Consider the following 12,500-nt stretch of genomic DNA (forward strand, 5'->3'; position numbering starts at 1 on the left):
AGCCAACAAGTAACCCAAAACCCGCCAGAAGTAGCCAACACAGAACTCAAAACCCAGCAGAAGTAGCCAACAAGTAACCCAAAACCCGCCAGAAGTAGCCAACACAGAACTCAAAACCCAGCAGAAGTAGCCAACAAAGTAACCCAAAACCCCCGCCAGAAGTAGCCAACACAGAACTCAAAATCCAGCAGAAGTAGCCAACAAGTAACCCAAAACCCGCCAGAAGTAGCCAACACAGAACTCAAAACCCAGCAGAAGTAGCCAACAAGTAATCCAAAACCCAGCCAGAACCCAGCCAAAACACAGAACTCAAAACCCAGCAGAAGTAGCCAACAAGTAATCCAAAACCCTCCAGAAGTAGCCAACACAGAACTCAAAATCCAGCAGAAGTAGCCAACAAGTAACCCAAAACCCGCCAGAAGTAGCCAACACAGAACTCAAAACCCAGCAGAACTAGCCAACAAGTAACCCAACACCCACCAGATGTAGGCAACATGGAACTCAAACCCTGCCAGAAGTAGCCAACACGGCACCCAAGGCCCACCAGAAGTAGCCAACACGGAACTCAAAACCCACCCTAAGTAGCCAACATGGCACCCAAACCCATCCGAAGTAGCCAACATGGCACCCAAAACCCATCCGAAGTAGCCAACATGGCACTCAAAACCCATCCGAAGTAGCCAACATGGCACCCAAAACCCATCAGAAATAGCCAACATGGCACCCAAAACCCATCCGAAGTAGCCAACATGGCACCCAAAACCCGCCACAAGTAGCCAACACAGAAATCAAAACCCGCCAGAAGCTGCCAACACGGTACCCAAAACCCACCAGAAATAACCAATACGGCACCCAAAACCCACCAGAAGTAGCCAGCACGGCACCCAATACCCACCAGATGTAGCCAACACGGCACTCAAAACCCGCCAGAAGTATTGAACATCGCACCCAAAACTCGCCAAAAAAAACCCTGAGAATAGCGAACACGGCACCCAAAACCCACCAGGAGTAGCCAACACGGAACTCAAAACCCGCCAGAAATAGCAACCACGGCACCCAAAACCCGCCAGAAGTAGCAAACACGGCACCCAAAACCCGACAGAAGTAGCCAACACGGCACCCAAAACCGGTTCAGATCCAGCCAACACATCAGCCGCAAATGTAAACAAACACACTCGATCTCGGGGCAGATGTTGACGGAAGAGAGGCGTGGTGGGACACAGGACCATAATCCCCTCTCATTTGGGGAAACAATGGGAGACAGTGAGGGGTCATTGTGGGTCATTGCATGTCATTACGCTTATAGCAGGGACTTTTCCACCCCGTAGCAACTTGAATGAAAGGAATTAACGATGGATCAGAAAGATATTACCGATGATTAGTGAGATGGAAGGCCGTGCTAGCAACACCTCATTAAAGGTCCTTAGCGGAACAGCCTGTTAATAGTAAAATTTCAGAAAAAGATATTGTAATATGAACTTTATTAACGTAATTGTTGCTGCATTACAGCATGATAATTGGACGACATTCCAGAACAGAACTTTAAATACTACGGAAATACGAGGGCTTTGCCATCAGTACAAATATTGGCAATAACAAAAATACAATGTTGCATTTGTTCGTAAATGATTAAAAATGTTTTCCATTTATCCCATTTCCGCGGAGCCATTTAAATTTGTGTTATAAAAAGCCACTGGAACAAACACGTCGAGGTGAAATACATTTTACAATCCAGACATTAAAAAAAAAGTTTGTTTATTCCAATGGAAACTGTTGCATTCGACCACAAGGCAAAATCAATGAAATAATGAATTGCAATCAATAATCCGGTGCGCAGTACCTTGGGTCAGAGAGACGTACATTCGTCTGTTTACACTCGACACTGAAATTAGAAACGTATAAATGAGTTATGCCTAAAGGAATTAAATAGAAAAAAAAAGTTGCATTTCGAATGTTAACAAGATGGCAGTAATCTTACGCTTTCGCAATTGATACCTGATCCTCTTTTTCTGCAAAGAGCGACCAGATTTGCTGAATAGCAGCACCAACGTGCTGCAAATGTGCCAAGCTGCAGAACTTCTCCGTTCCAGAGGTCTTTTATTCCTCACACTGTTGGACTGTGCAACAGTCACTCTGAGGATGTGCAATTGGAACCTAAAAAGTTCAAGCGAACATGCAATGCATTGCTACCTAAAAAAATTCTCCTTGTACTTAATCTATTTAGAAATTTATTTATTTGTTTATTAATTTATTAAGCTATTTTTTTAATGACTGATCTCTTCTCTCTGTATTTCCAGTTACTTTCTGTTATTTCTTTCGAATGAACAACTTACTCTTTGGAGCCTGAGTTTCAAGTCAGTGGACCTTGAGAGCTTGCTCCACATGAATAGGGATCACTCTCTGACTAATAATAATAATAATAATAATAATAATAATAATAATAACAATAATAATAATCCGAAGGAAAATATGGGCCTTCTTGAATACGCTATATTCAATAATAATAATAATAATAATAATAATAATAATAATAATAATAATAATAATAATAATAATAATCCAAAGGAAAACCTAGGCCTTCTTGAAAATGCCATATAATAATAATAATAATAATAATAATAATAATAATAATAATAATAATAATAATAATAATAACTGCGCTTCTCAACGCCGTCTTGTTATAATAATGGTACTGATATGATCAATAATAGAGAAAAGTCAGATAGTGAAAATGAACACTCACCAAATTAAAAGCACAATAAAATGAACACCTACCAAATTAAAAGCACAAAAAAAGTAAAGGGGGGTGGGGGAGGGAAGGGGGTAATTCAACCAATTAATCAAGACTTCTCTTGCATTTTTCACAAACATCCTGACGAAGGGCTTTCATTTGGGCTCCAATGCGGTCAAAAGCAGTTAATGCAGAACACTTTGTTGTCGTGGGCGCGTTCCCTTCAACATTGCTCCCAGTAAATGGGGTCCCGTTTGTCTTCCGCGCTTACAGTATCCTGGATTTGACGATCCGAGAGAGAGAGAGAGAGAGAGAGAGAGAGAGAGAGAGAGAGAGAGAGAGAGAGAGAGAGGGGGGATCTCTTCATTAGCCAAAGGTTTAGTACGAATACCGCGGACAGCTATTGGTACTGTGCGCGCTGATACCTGGCCTTTATGGTATATATAATGCTTACCAGGAAGGGATAAGCATTATGGTCGTCTTGGGGGCGCGCTCTACTGAGATCGACAAAATTTACTGAGAATTATTCATTTTATAACAGATTATATATATTATATATATATATATATATATATATATATATATATATATATATATATATATATATATATATATATACTATAAACACAAACATATATATACATCTATGTATACAATGTCCTGTGGAAACACAAACATATATATACATCTATATATATAACAATAAAATAAAATGAGTCAACAAGTTTAAGTATGTAAAAAACAAAACATGTCTAAATGAGTCATTGCTACTTAAGTATGTAAACATTTATCAAAAACAAAAACATACTTATTCATATCCAGTATCTATCTGAAAAATCTAACAGCTTGTTTTACTCTTGCATCCTGGTCTTTCAACTGAAAATGAGGCATCCTTCGACCAACAATCTGTCATGTGCTACCATCTGGACCAACTGGCAAAAATTGAAAACCCGACCTTATATTTATGCTGTGTGACTCTTCTTAGTTCCCAATATAAGATAAATTACAAGTTGAGCAATCAATTTTGATTCAGATATTTATTTTTATTTTCTGTTCCATGGCAAAACTAAAATATTTTCAGTGATTGTGTTGATTAAAATGTTTTTTTGGCTTTGGAGGCAACCATCGATAAAATTCGAAGGATAACATAATTCTTCTGATCACACACAAAAATTCAGGACACACACACAATGAATGTTGTTTACATATAAATGGATTGTTGATCATTTTATTTTATTGTTATCTGTATATATATATATTCTCTAAACTATATAAGATGATATATATATCTTGGTATATATATATATATCTATATATATAAATATAAATTTCTTATTCATATATCGGATCCTGGTCTTTCAACTATATATCTGGACCAACTGGCATAAAGACCTATATATTATATATATATTGTGTATATATCACACACACACACACACCCACACACACACACACACACACACATATATATATATATATATATATATATATATATATATATATATATATATATATATATATATATATATATATATATATATATATATATATATATTTAAGTACCTGACATGCATTCTTGAAAACAGACATAAGCAAACACTTACACAGGATAATGTGGCACATTCTTTACAAATTCTCTTCATTCCATACGTATATAACAACACCGAAAGTGCCAAATCTCTGTTTCTCACCATAATTCCCTTCATAATGTTTATTATGATGAGAAGTTCTACAAATAAGCCCCACGGCACCTGGCGTCATGAGGTGCATACAATCCCAGGGGCATGGCAGAGGCTTTGCCTTTATGGACGGTAGAATTGGGGACTTACCCAGTGGCCATAAGGGTTACACCAACGACCCTCTGAGTTCGTGGCAGGGTTGCTTCCTTTAGTATTTTTCTTCTGATGTTTGGATTCCCTTTGTCTAAAACCAGTTAGACGCAGCCGCTCTCTGTATTCTCTTCCTCTCATAAATCCACCAGTCCAGTGATGCTTTAACAGGCTATTGGAATAATGTATCATCTACTCAGCATTTTCATTTCAGTGATTGATTCGATTTATGAAAATCTGGCTTATGAAAATCTGGTAGTTCTTCGTTGGGCGAGCGGGTTCCGTTCTCAGCTACCACTCTGTTGGCCGCGAGTTCGAATCTCCGACCGGCCAATGAAGAATAAGAGGAATTTATTTCTGGTGATAGAAATTCATTTCTCGCTATAATATGGTTCGGATTCCACAATAAGCTCTAGGTCCCGTTGCTAAATAACCAATTGGTTCTTAGCCACGTAAAATAAATCTAATCCTTCGGGCCAGCCCTAGGAGAGCTGTTAATCAGCTCAGTGGTCTGTTAAACTAAGATATACTTAACTTAACTTATGAAAATCTGGCTATAAGGTCAAACACGGAGGTACTTACAGCCTTCAACGTTCAAGGTGAATAGAGGGAGTTGGAGCGGTTGGACAGCCAGATGGAAGAAATGAAATGGGAACAGAGATGAAGTAAAAGATCAAAAAGTGGGCGCGGCTAGGGGTCGAAGGGAAGCTGCTTTTCACCTCCAGTAATGCCTACAGTGCACCACAGGAGGTGAACTGATTGCACTACCCCCCTACTCTAACCTCGTTGCACCCTATGTCTGTGACGCCTTAACCTAAGCTGTTAAAGTTTATGCTCCTCTTTTATAAAAGTTTTTGCACGAGTTCAACACCTGAGTCTCCTCAAGGTTTTGTCCTTTCACCTAATCGTTTTCTGCTTCTTATTAATGATCTCCTCCGGCCAATCTCTTTTTCTATTCAGGCTACTGCGTGTGATTCAACACTATATATTATGTCTTCTACATTCATCTTGTGTATTTTTTTAAAAAATGTAACTGAACCACTAACTTCTATCAATATACTGGGAGTTCAGGTTACTTCACACATGTCTTTACAGTGTAAATTGTTAAACTTGCTGCTAAAAATTAGGTGCTTTATTAAGAAGCTTGATTTTATACTTAATTATGCTTTACTTTTTGTTTCCCTCCTCGATAGGGCTGGAGCAAAGGCTACCCACTGTACTGCAGTTTTTTTTATTTTTTGACCTGACATTAAATATCAGAGGCCGATCTCACTGGGGCTTAATGTGGCTGGTGGAAGTTCTTGTTGCTCACCATCCATAGGTTACAATGACATCGACTGCCAGTATTTACCGTCAGCTTAAAAATAAATCTATAATAGATCTTTGTCACCTTCAGAGAGTGGCTTTTGCTTCTTTTCTACAAGCACCATTTTGGTTACTGTTCCACTGAGCGCAAAGCGAGAGTCCTAATAACTGCGCCATATCACCCTAACATTTCATGCCACTTCTTCCCAAGTTTACTCTGTGGAAATCAGTACAGATCCGTGATTGTTTCTTTTTTTATACTGCCAAGCTTTGGAATTCTTGTGCTCCTTATTCACGAAGTAACTCGCCACTTTCTCGGAAGGTAAACTCCACCTCTTTTACAGTTTGCTTAATTAGTTTCCTTCTGCTTTGGGCAAGATAAATGGTTACAGCTGCACATTCAACTAGCCTTTCCGTCTGAATACCAAAAAAATAATAAATAACCATACACTTACACACGCACGTAAAACACAGACACACACACACACACACACATATATATATATATATATATATATATATATATATATATATATATATATATATATATATATATATATATATATATATATATATAAAATATATATATATAAAACGAAGTATAGATCCAGAAACAGAGCTAAAGTACTCCACAGGGATTAAAATATTCGGAATTTTCTCGACAAACTCCAAGCACCGAGGATTTCCCGTTTTGAAAATCAAAAACCATTTTACCTCGACTGAAAAATGGGATGCACCAAACCCGATTACTGGATTGAGAACTTGTGTACAGCTGAGCCATACTGTATACTACACCAAAACATACACATAAATGCACAGAAAGACATATACATTCATGCATACACTCCTGAAGGAGTTTGGATCCCATTTCTCAGCAAGTATATTTATGCATAATGGTGAGGTTGCCAGCCTCATGCCATTCTCCAATCTGTCAGGTAATCACAGTAGTTGACTAATTACCAGGAACACCGCTGACTGTTTATGTTAACTTTTATATCTAAATAATGAATGAATATTGATCTAAAAATCGAGAATATCTAAAAGAATTCCCTTAATTAGAGGAAATATTTAGTTTTAAATAAATAATATAACTAACTCGATAAATACCCAAAATCTGTTCCGGGACGCCTCCCCTCTCACTTAATGAGTCAATGAGGTCAAAAATGTGTTCCCTCATTCCTCTCTTTCCCTCCCTCTCTTAATGAGGTAATGACGTAATACAAGCGTTTACTCGTATCTCATTATCTGTCAATGAGGTAATGACGTAACAGGCGTTCCCTCATATCTCTCCCTCTCTCTCTCTCACACATTTGAACGAAAGATGTCTCTATCATTCACTCTTGGAGGCATACCGTAATTATCTCTCTCTCTCTCTCTCTCTCTCTCTCTCTCTCTCTCTCTCTCTCTCCTTAATGAGAAAGTTAGCCCAAGAAAATATGAATGCAGGTAAAGATCTTTTTTATGTTGAAAATACATCCAGCAAGAGCCATAAATCTTTCCTTTTCTCTTGCTCTACCTCAGTGAGGTAATTCCTTAAAATGTGAGAAAATCTCTCTCTCTCTCTCTCTCTCTCTATGAGGTTATAATGTTGTAGGGAGCAATATCTTTCTCATAGAGTAAATGCCTTATGTCGGGACTCTCTCTCTCTCTCTTAATTAGGTAATGGTGTTAAACAAGTCAACCTTTCCCTCACTCAGTGAGGTAATACCTTAAAACAGCAATTTGTTTCTTTCTCTCTCTCTCTCTCTCTCTCTCTCTCTCACACACACACACACACACACACACTGACGCAATACCTTGAAACTAGATAATCCCTCTCTCTCTCTCTCTCTCTCAATGCAGTAATGACGTAAACCAGGTCAATCTCTCCCTCATTCAGAGATAATACCTTGGAACAGGGCAATTTCTTTCATGCTGAAGGTATACCCTGAAACGGGACAATCTTTCTCTCTCTCTCTCTCTCACACACACACAAGGAGGTAATGACGTAAATCAGGCCAATCTCTTCCTCACTCAATGAGGCAATGCCTTAGAACAGGGCAATTTTTTTTTCTCATGCTGACACAATACCTTGAAACGGGATACTCTCTCTCTCTCTCTCTCTCTCTCAATGAGGTAATAACCTAAAACAGGACAATCTTTCCCTCATTCAGTGAGGTTGTACCTTAGAACAGGGCAATTTCTTTCTCTCATACTGACGCATTATCTTGGAACGGAATAATCTCTCTCTCTCTCTCTCTCTCTCTCTCTCTCTCAACGAGGCAATATCTTGAAACGAAACAAACTCGGACTGGAAAACCAAATGGAACATAGACGCCGGAACCACAGCGAATCATCTTCTTCTTCTTCTTCTTCTTCCTCTGCTCATCCACAGAGTCGTCACGAAATGTAAACAAATGAAACGCGACGAAGCGTCGGTCGCAATGTGGCGGCAAACGGCCTTCCAGAAATTACAACACAGCAGCCTGGGAGGAAATATATAAATCCTTGGAGGACACACACGCGCGCGCACACACACACACACCACAGTTTCACTGCCACAAGTGATTACGGCGACCCGGTCTAATTACCCCCATTAGGGGATATATATCACCACCCAAACAATATACCCAACCCCCCCTCCCCCACGCTCTCTCTCTCTCTCTCTCGCCCGTCCAGCCGCATCACTACAATCCTTGGCTCTTCCCTCCTTCCTCCATCCCCTGCTCCCTCCTTCTCAAGAGGATAGACTGTGCTTCCTCTCTTCTTGCGCTCCAAGCCAACGGAGACAGTCCCCGCAAAAACTGCTTTCTCTTGACGCGTCTCTCCATTTTCTCTTTCCTTGATTTATCATTTACCTTTCCTTCGCACCATCCTCTCTGCCTCTCATCTCTCTCTCTCTCTCTCTCTCTCTCTCTCAACAACCCGTTCTCTTTCTTGGTTTGATAACCGCTTTCTCTCTCTCTCTCTCTCTCTCACACAAGCCATCACTGCTTAGATTAGTCTCGATGGAGAGACGTCAGGATTGTAGCGTAACCCCATCAGCTGATTCATTCAGATTCACAGGTATTACTATGGAGAATAGGAGGAAGACCAGTCAAATGCACTACTAGGTCTAAGTAGGAAGACCACTCAAATGCACCACTAGGTCTAAGTAGGAAGACCAGTCATATGCACTACTAAGGCTAAGTAGGGAGACAAGTTATATGCACTACTAGGTCTAACTTTTAAGAACAGTCAAATGAACTACTAGGTCTAAGCAGGAAGACCAGTCATATGCCCTACTAGGTCTAAGTAGGAAGACCAGTCATATGAACTATCAGGTCTAAGTGGGGTGACCAGTCATATGCACTACTAGGTCTAGGTAGGAAAACCAGTCATATGCACTGCTAGGTCTAAGTAAGAAGACCAGTCATATGCCCTGCTAGGTCTTAGTGGGGTGTTCAGTCATATGCACTACTAGGTCTAAGTAGGAAGACCAGTCATATGCACTACTAGGTCTAAGTGGGGTGATCAGTCATATGCACTACTAGGTCTAGGTAGGATGACCAGTCATATGAACGACTTGGTCTAAGTAAGAAGACCAGTCATATGCCCTACTAGGTCTAAGTGGGTTGATCAGTCATAAATGCTACTAGGTCTAAGTAGGGAGACCAGTCATATGCTCTACTATGTCTAAGTGGGGTGATCAGTCATATGCACTACTAGGTCTAGGTAGGATGACCAGTCATATGAACGACTTGGTCTAAGTAAGAAGACCAGTCATATGCCCTACTAGGTCTAAGTGGGTTGATCAGTCATAAATGCTACTAGGTCTAAGTAGGGAGACCAGTCATATGCCCTACTATGTCTAAGTGGGGTGATCAGTCATATGCATTACTAGGTCTAGGTAGGAAGACCAGTCATATGCACTGCTAGGTCTAGGTAGGAAGATCAGTCATATGCACTACTAGGTCTAAGTAGGAAGACCAGTCATATGCACTACTAAGGCTAAGTAGGGAGACCAGTCATATGAACTACTAGGTCTAAGTTTTAAGAACAGTCAAATGCACTATTAGGTCTAAGTAGGAAGACCAGTCATATGCACTACTAGGTCTAAGTGGGGTGACCAGTCACATGCACTACTAGGCCTAGGTAGGAAGACCAGTCATATGAACTACTTGGTCTAAGTAAGAAGACTAGTCATATGCCCTACTAGGTCTAAGTGGGGTGATCAGTCACATGCAATACTAGGTCTAGGTAGGAAGACCAACCATATGCCCTACTAGGTCTAAAAGGGGTGATCAGTCATATGCACTACTAGGTCTGGGTAGGAAGACCAGTCATATGCACTGCTAGGTCTAGGTAGGAAGACCAGTCATATGCCCTTCTAGGTCTAAGTAGGAAGACCAGTCATATGCCCTACTAGGTCAAAGTGGGGTGACCAGTCATATGCACTACCAGGTCTAGGTAGGAAGACCAATTATATGCCCTACTACTGTAGGTCTAGGTAGGAAGACCAGTCATATACTTTACTTGGTCTACATAGGAAGACTAGTCATATAAACTACTAGGTCTAAGTAGGAAGACCAGTCATATGCCCTACTAGGTCAAAGTGGGGTGACCAATCATATGCACTACTAGGTCTAAGTAGGAGGACCAGTTATAGTCCCTACTAGGTCTAGGAAGGAAGAGCAGTCATATGCTCTACTTGGTCTAAGTAGGAAGACCAGTCTTATAGACTACTAGGTCTAAGTAGGAAGACCAGTCATACAGACTACTAGGTCTAAGTAGGAAGACCAGTCATATAGTCTATTAGGTCTAAGTAGGAGGACCAGTCATATGCACTACTAGGTCTAAGTGGGGTGACCAGTCATATGCACTACTAGGTCTATGCAAGAAGACCAGTCATATGCCCTACTAGGTCTAAGTGGGGTGATCAGCATATGCACTACTAGGTTTAAGCAGAAATACCAGTCATATGCCCTACTAGGTTTAAGCAGAAAGACCAGTCATATGCACTACTAGGTCTAAGTAGGAAGACCAGTCATACAGACTACTAGGTCTAAGTAGGAAGACCAGTCATATAGTCTATTAGGTCTAAGTAGGAGGACCAGTCATACGCAATACTAGGTCTAAGTGGGGTATCAGTCATATACCCTACTAGGTTTAAGCAGAAAGACCAGTCATATGCACTACAAGGTCTAAGTAGGGTGATCAGTCATAGGCATTACTAGATTTAAGCAGAAAGACCATAATAGTTATATGCTCTACTAGGTCTAAGTGGGGTGATCAGTAAGATGCACTCCTAGGTTTAAGCAGAAAGACCAGTCATATGCACTATTAGGTCTAAGTGGGGTGATCAGTCATATGCCCTACTTGGTTTTAGCAGAAAGACCAGTCATATGCACTACTAGGCCTAAGTAGGAAGACCAGTCATATGCACTACTAGCTCTAAGTGGGGTGATCAGTCATATGCACTACTAGGTTTAAGCAGAGAGACCAGTCATATGCACTACTAGGTCTAAGTAGGAAGACCAGTCATATGCACTACTAGGTCTAAGTAGGAAGACCAGTCATATGCACTACTAGTTCTTCTTTGGAGGAGTGGTAGAGCTTTCGACTGGCATGCTGTTGGCCCAGCGTTCGACTCTCCGAGCCGCCAAAGAAGAATTAGAAGAATTTATTTCTGGTGATAGAAATTCATTTCTCGTCATCATAATGGTGGTTCGGATTCCACAATAAGCTGTAGGTCCCGTTGCTAAGTAACCAGTAGGTTCTTAGCCACGTAAAAATAAGTCTAATCCTTCGGGCCAGCCCTAGGAGCTGTTAACCAGCTCAGTGGTCTGGTTAAACTAAGATATACTTACTTACTAAGTAAGAAGACCAGTCATATGCCCCACTAGGTCTAAATGGGGTGATCAGTCATATGCACGACTATTTCTAAGTGGTGTGATCAGTCATATGCACTACTAGGTCTAAGCCGGGTGACCTGTCATATGCACTACTAGGTCTAGGTAGGGAGACCAGTCATATGCACTACTAGGTCTAAGTGGGGTGACCAGTCATATGCACTAGTAGGTCTACGTAGGAAGACCAGTCATATGCACTACTAGGTCTAGGTCGGGTGACCAGTCATATGCACTACTAGGTCTAAGTAGGAAGACCAGTCATATGCCCTACTAGGTCTTGGTACGAAGACCAGTCATATGCACTACTAGGTCTAAGTAAGAAGACCAGTCATATGCCCTACTAGGTCTAAGTGGGGTGATCAGTCATATGCACTACTAAGTCTAAGTCGGGTGACCAGTCATATGCACTACTAGGTCTAGGTGGAAGACCAGTCATATGCTACTAGGTCTAAGTAAGAAGACCAGTCATATGCCCTACTAAGTCTAAATAGGAAGACCAGTCATATGCCCTGATAGGTCTAAGAAGACCAGTCATAGCCCAACTACTTTTAATTTTTATGATGCATTTACTATACAGATGCTTATCTAAACATATTTTATATGGAGAGGTTACATGAATAAATACATATTTTTTTTTTATTTCAGTGAAGCAGTTTTATATTGTAAAATAATGTACTTCACATGACCACGACCCGGCAATAAAATCCACGAAGGCTCTGATCGGTCAGGGGCATGAGGAGTGCTACCTCACAAGTTTTGTGAATA

General features: G+C 40.4%; 1 protein-coding gene across 1 annotated transcript in view; it reads left to right on the forward strand.

Moving 5' to 3' along the window:
- The window catches only part of LOC136834645 (uncharacterized), a 28,491-nt gene that overhangs the window by 283 nt on the left and 15,708 nt on the right, over positions 1-12,500 (forward strand). The gene's annotated exons all lie outside the window — the stretch shown is intronic.

This window comes from Macrobrachium rosenbergii, chromosome 54 (genome assembly GCF_040412425.1).
Source record: "Macrobrachium rosenbergii isolate ZJJX-2024 chromosome 54, ASM4041242v1, whole genome shotgun sequence".
Taxonomy (NCBI): Eukaryota; Metazoa; Arthropoda; class Malacostraca; order Decapoda; family Palaemonidae; genus Macrobrachium; species Macrobrachium rosenbergii.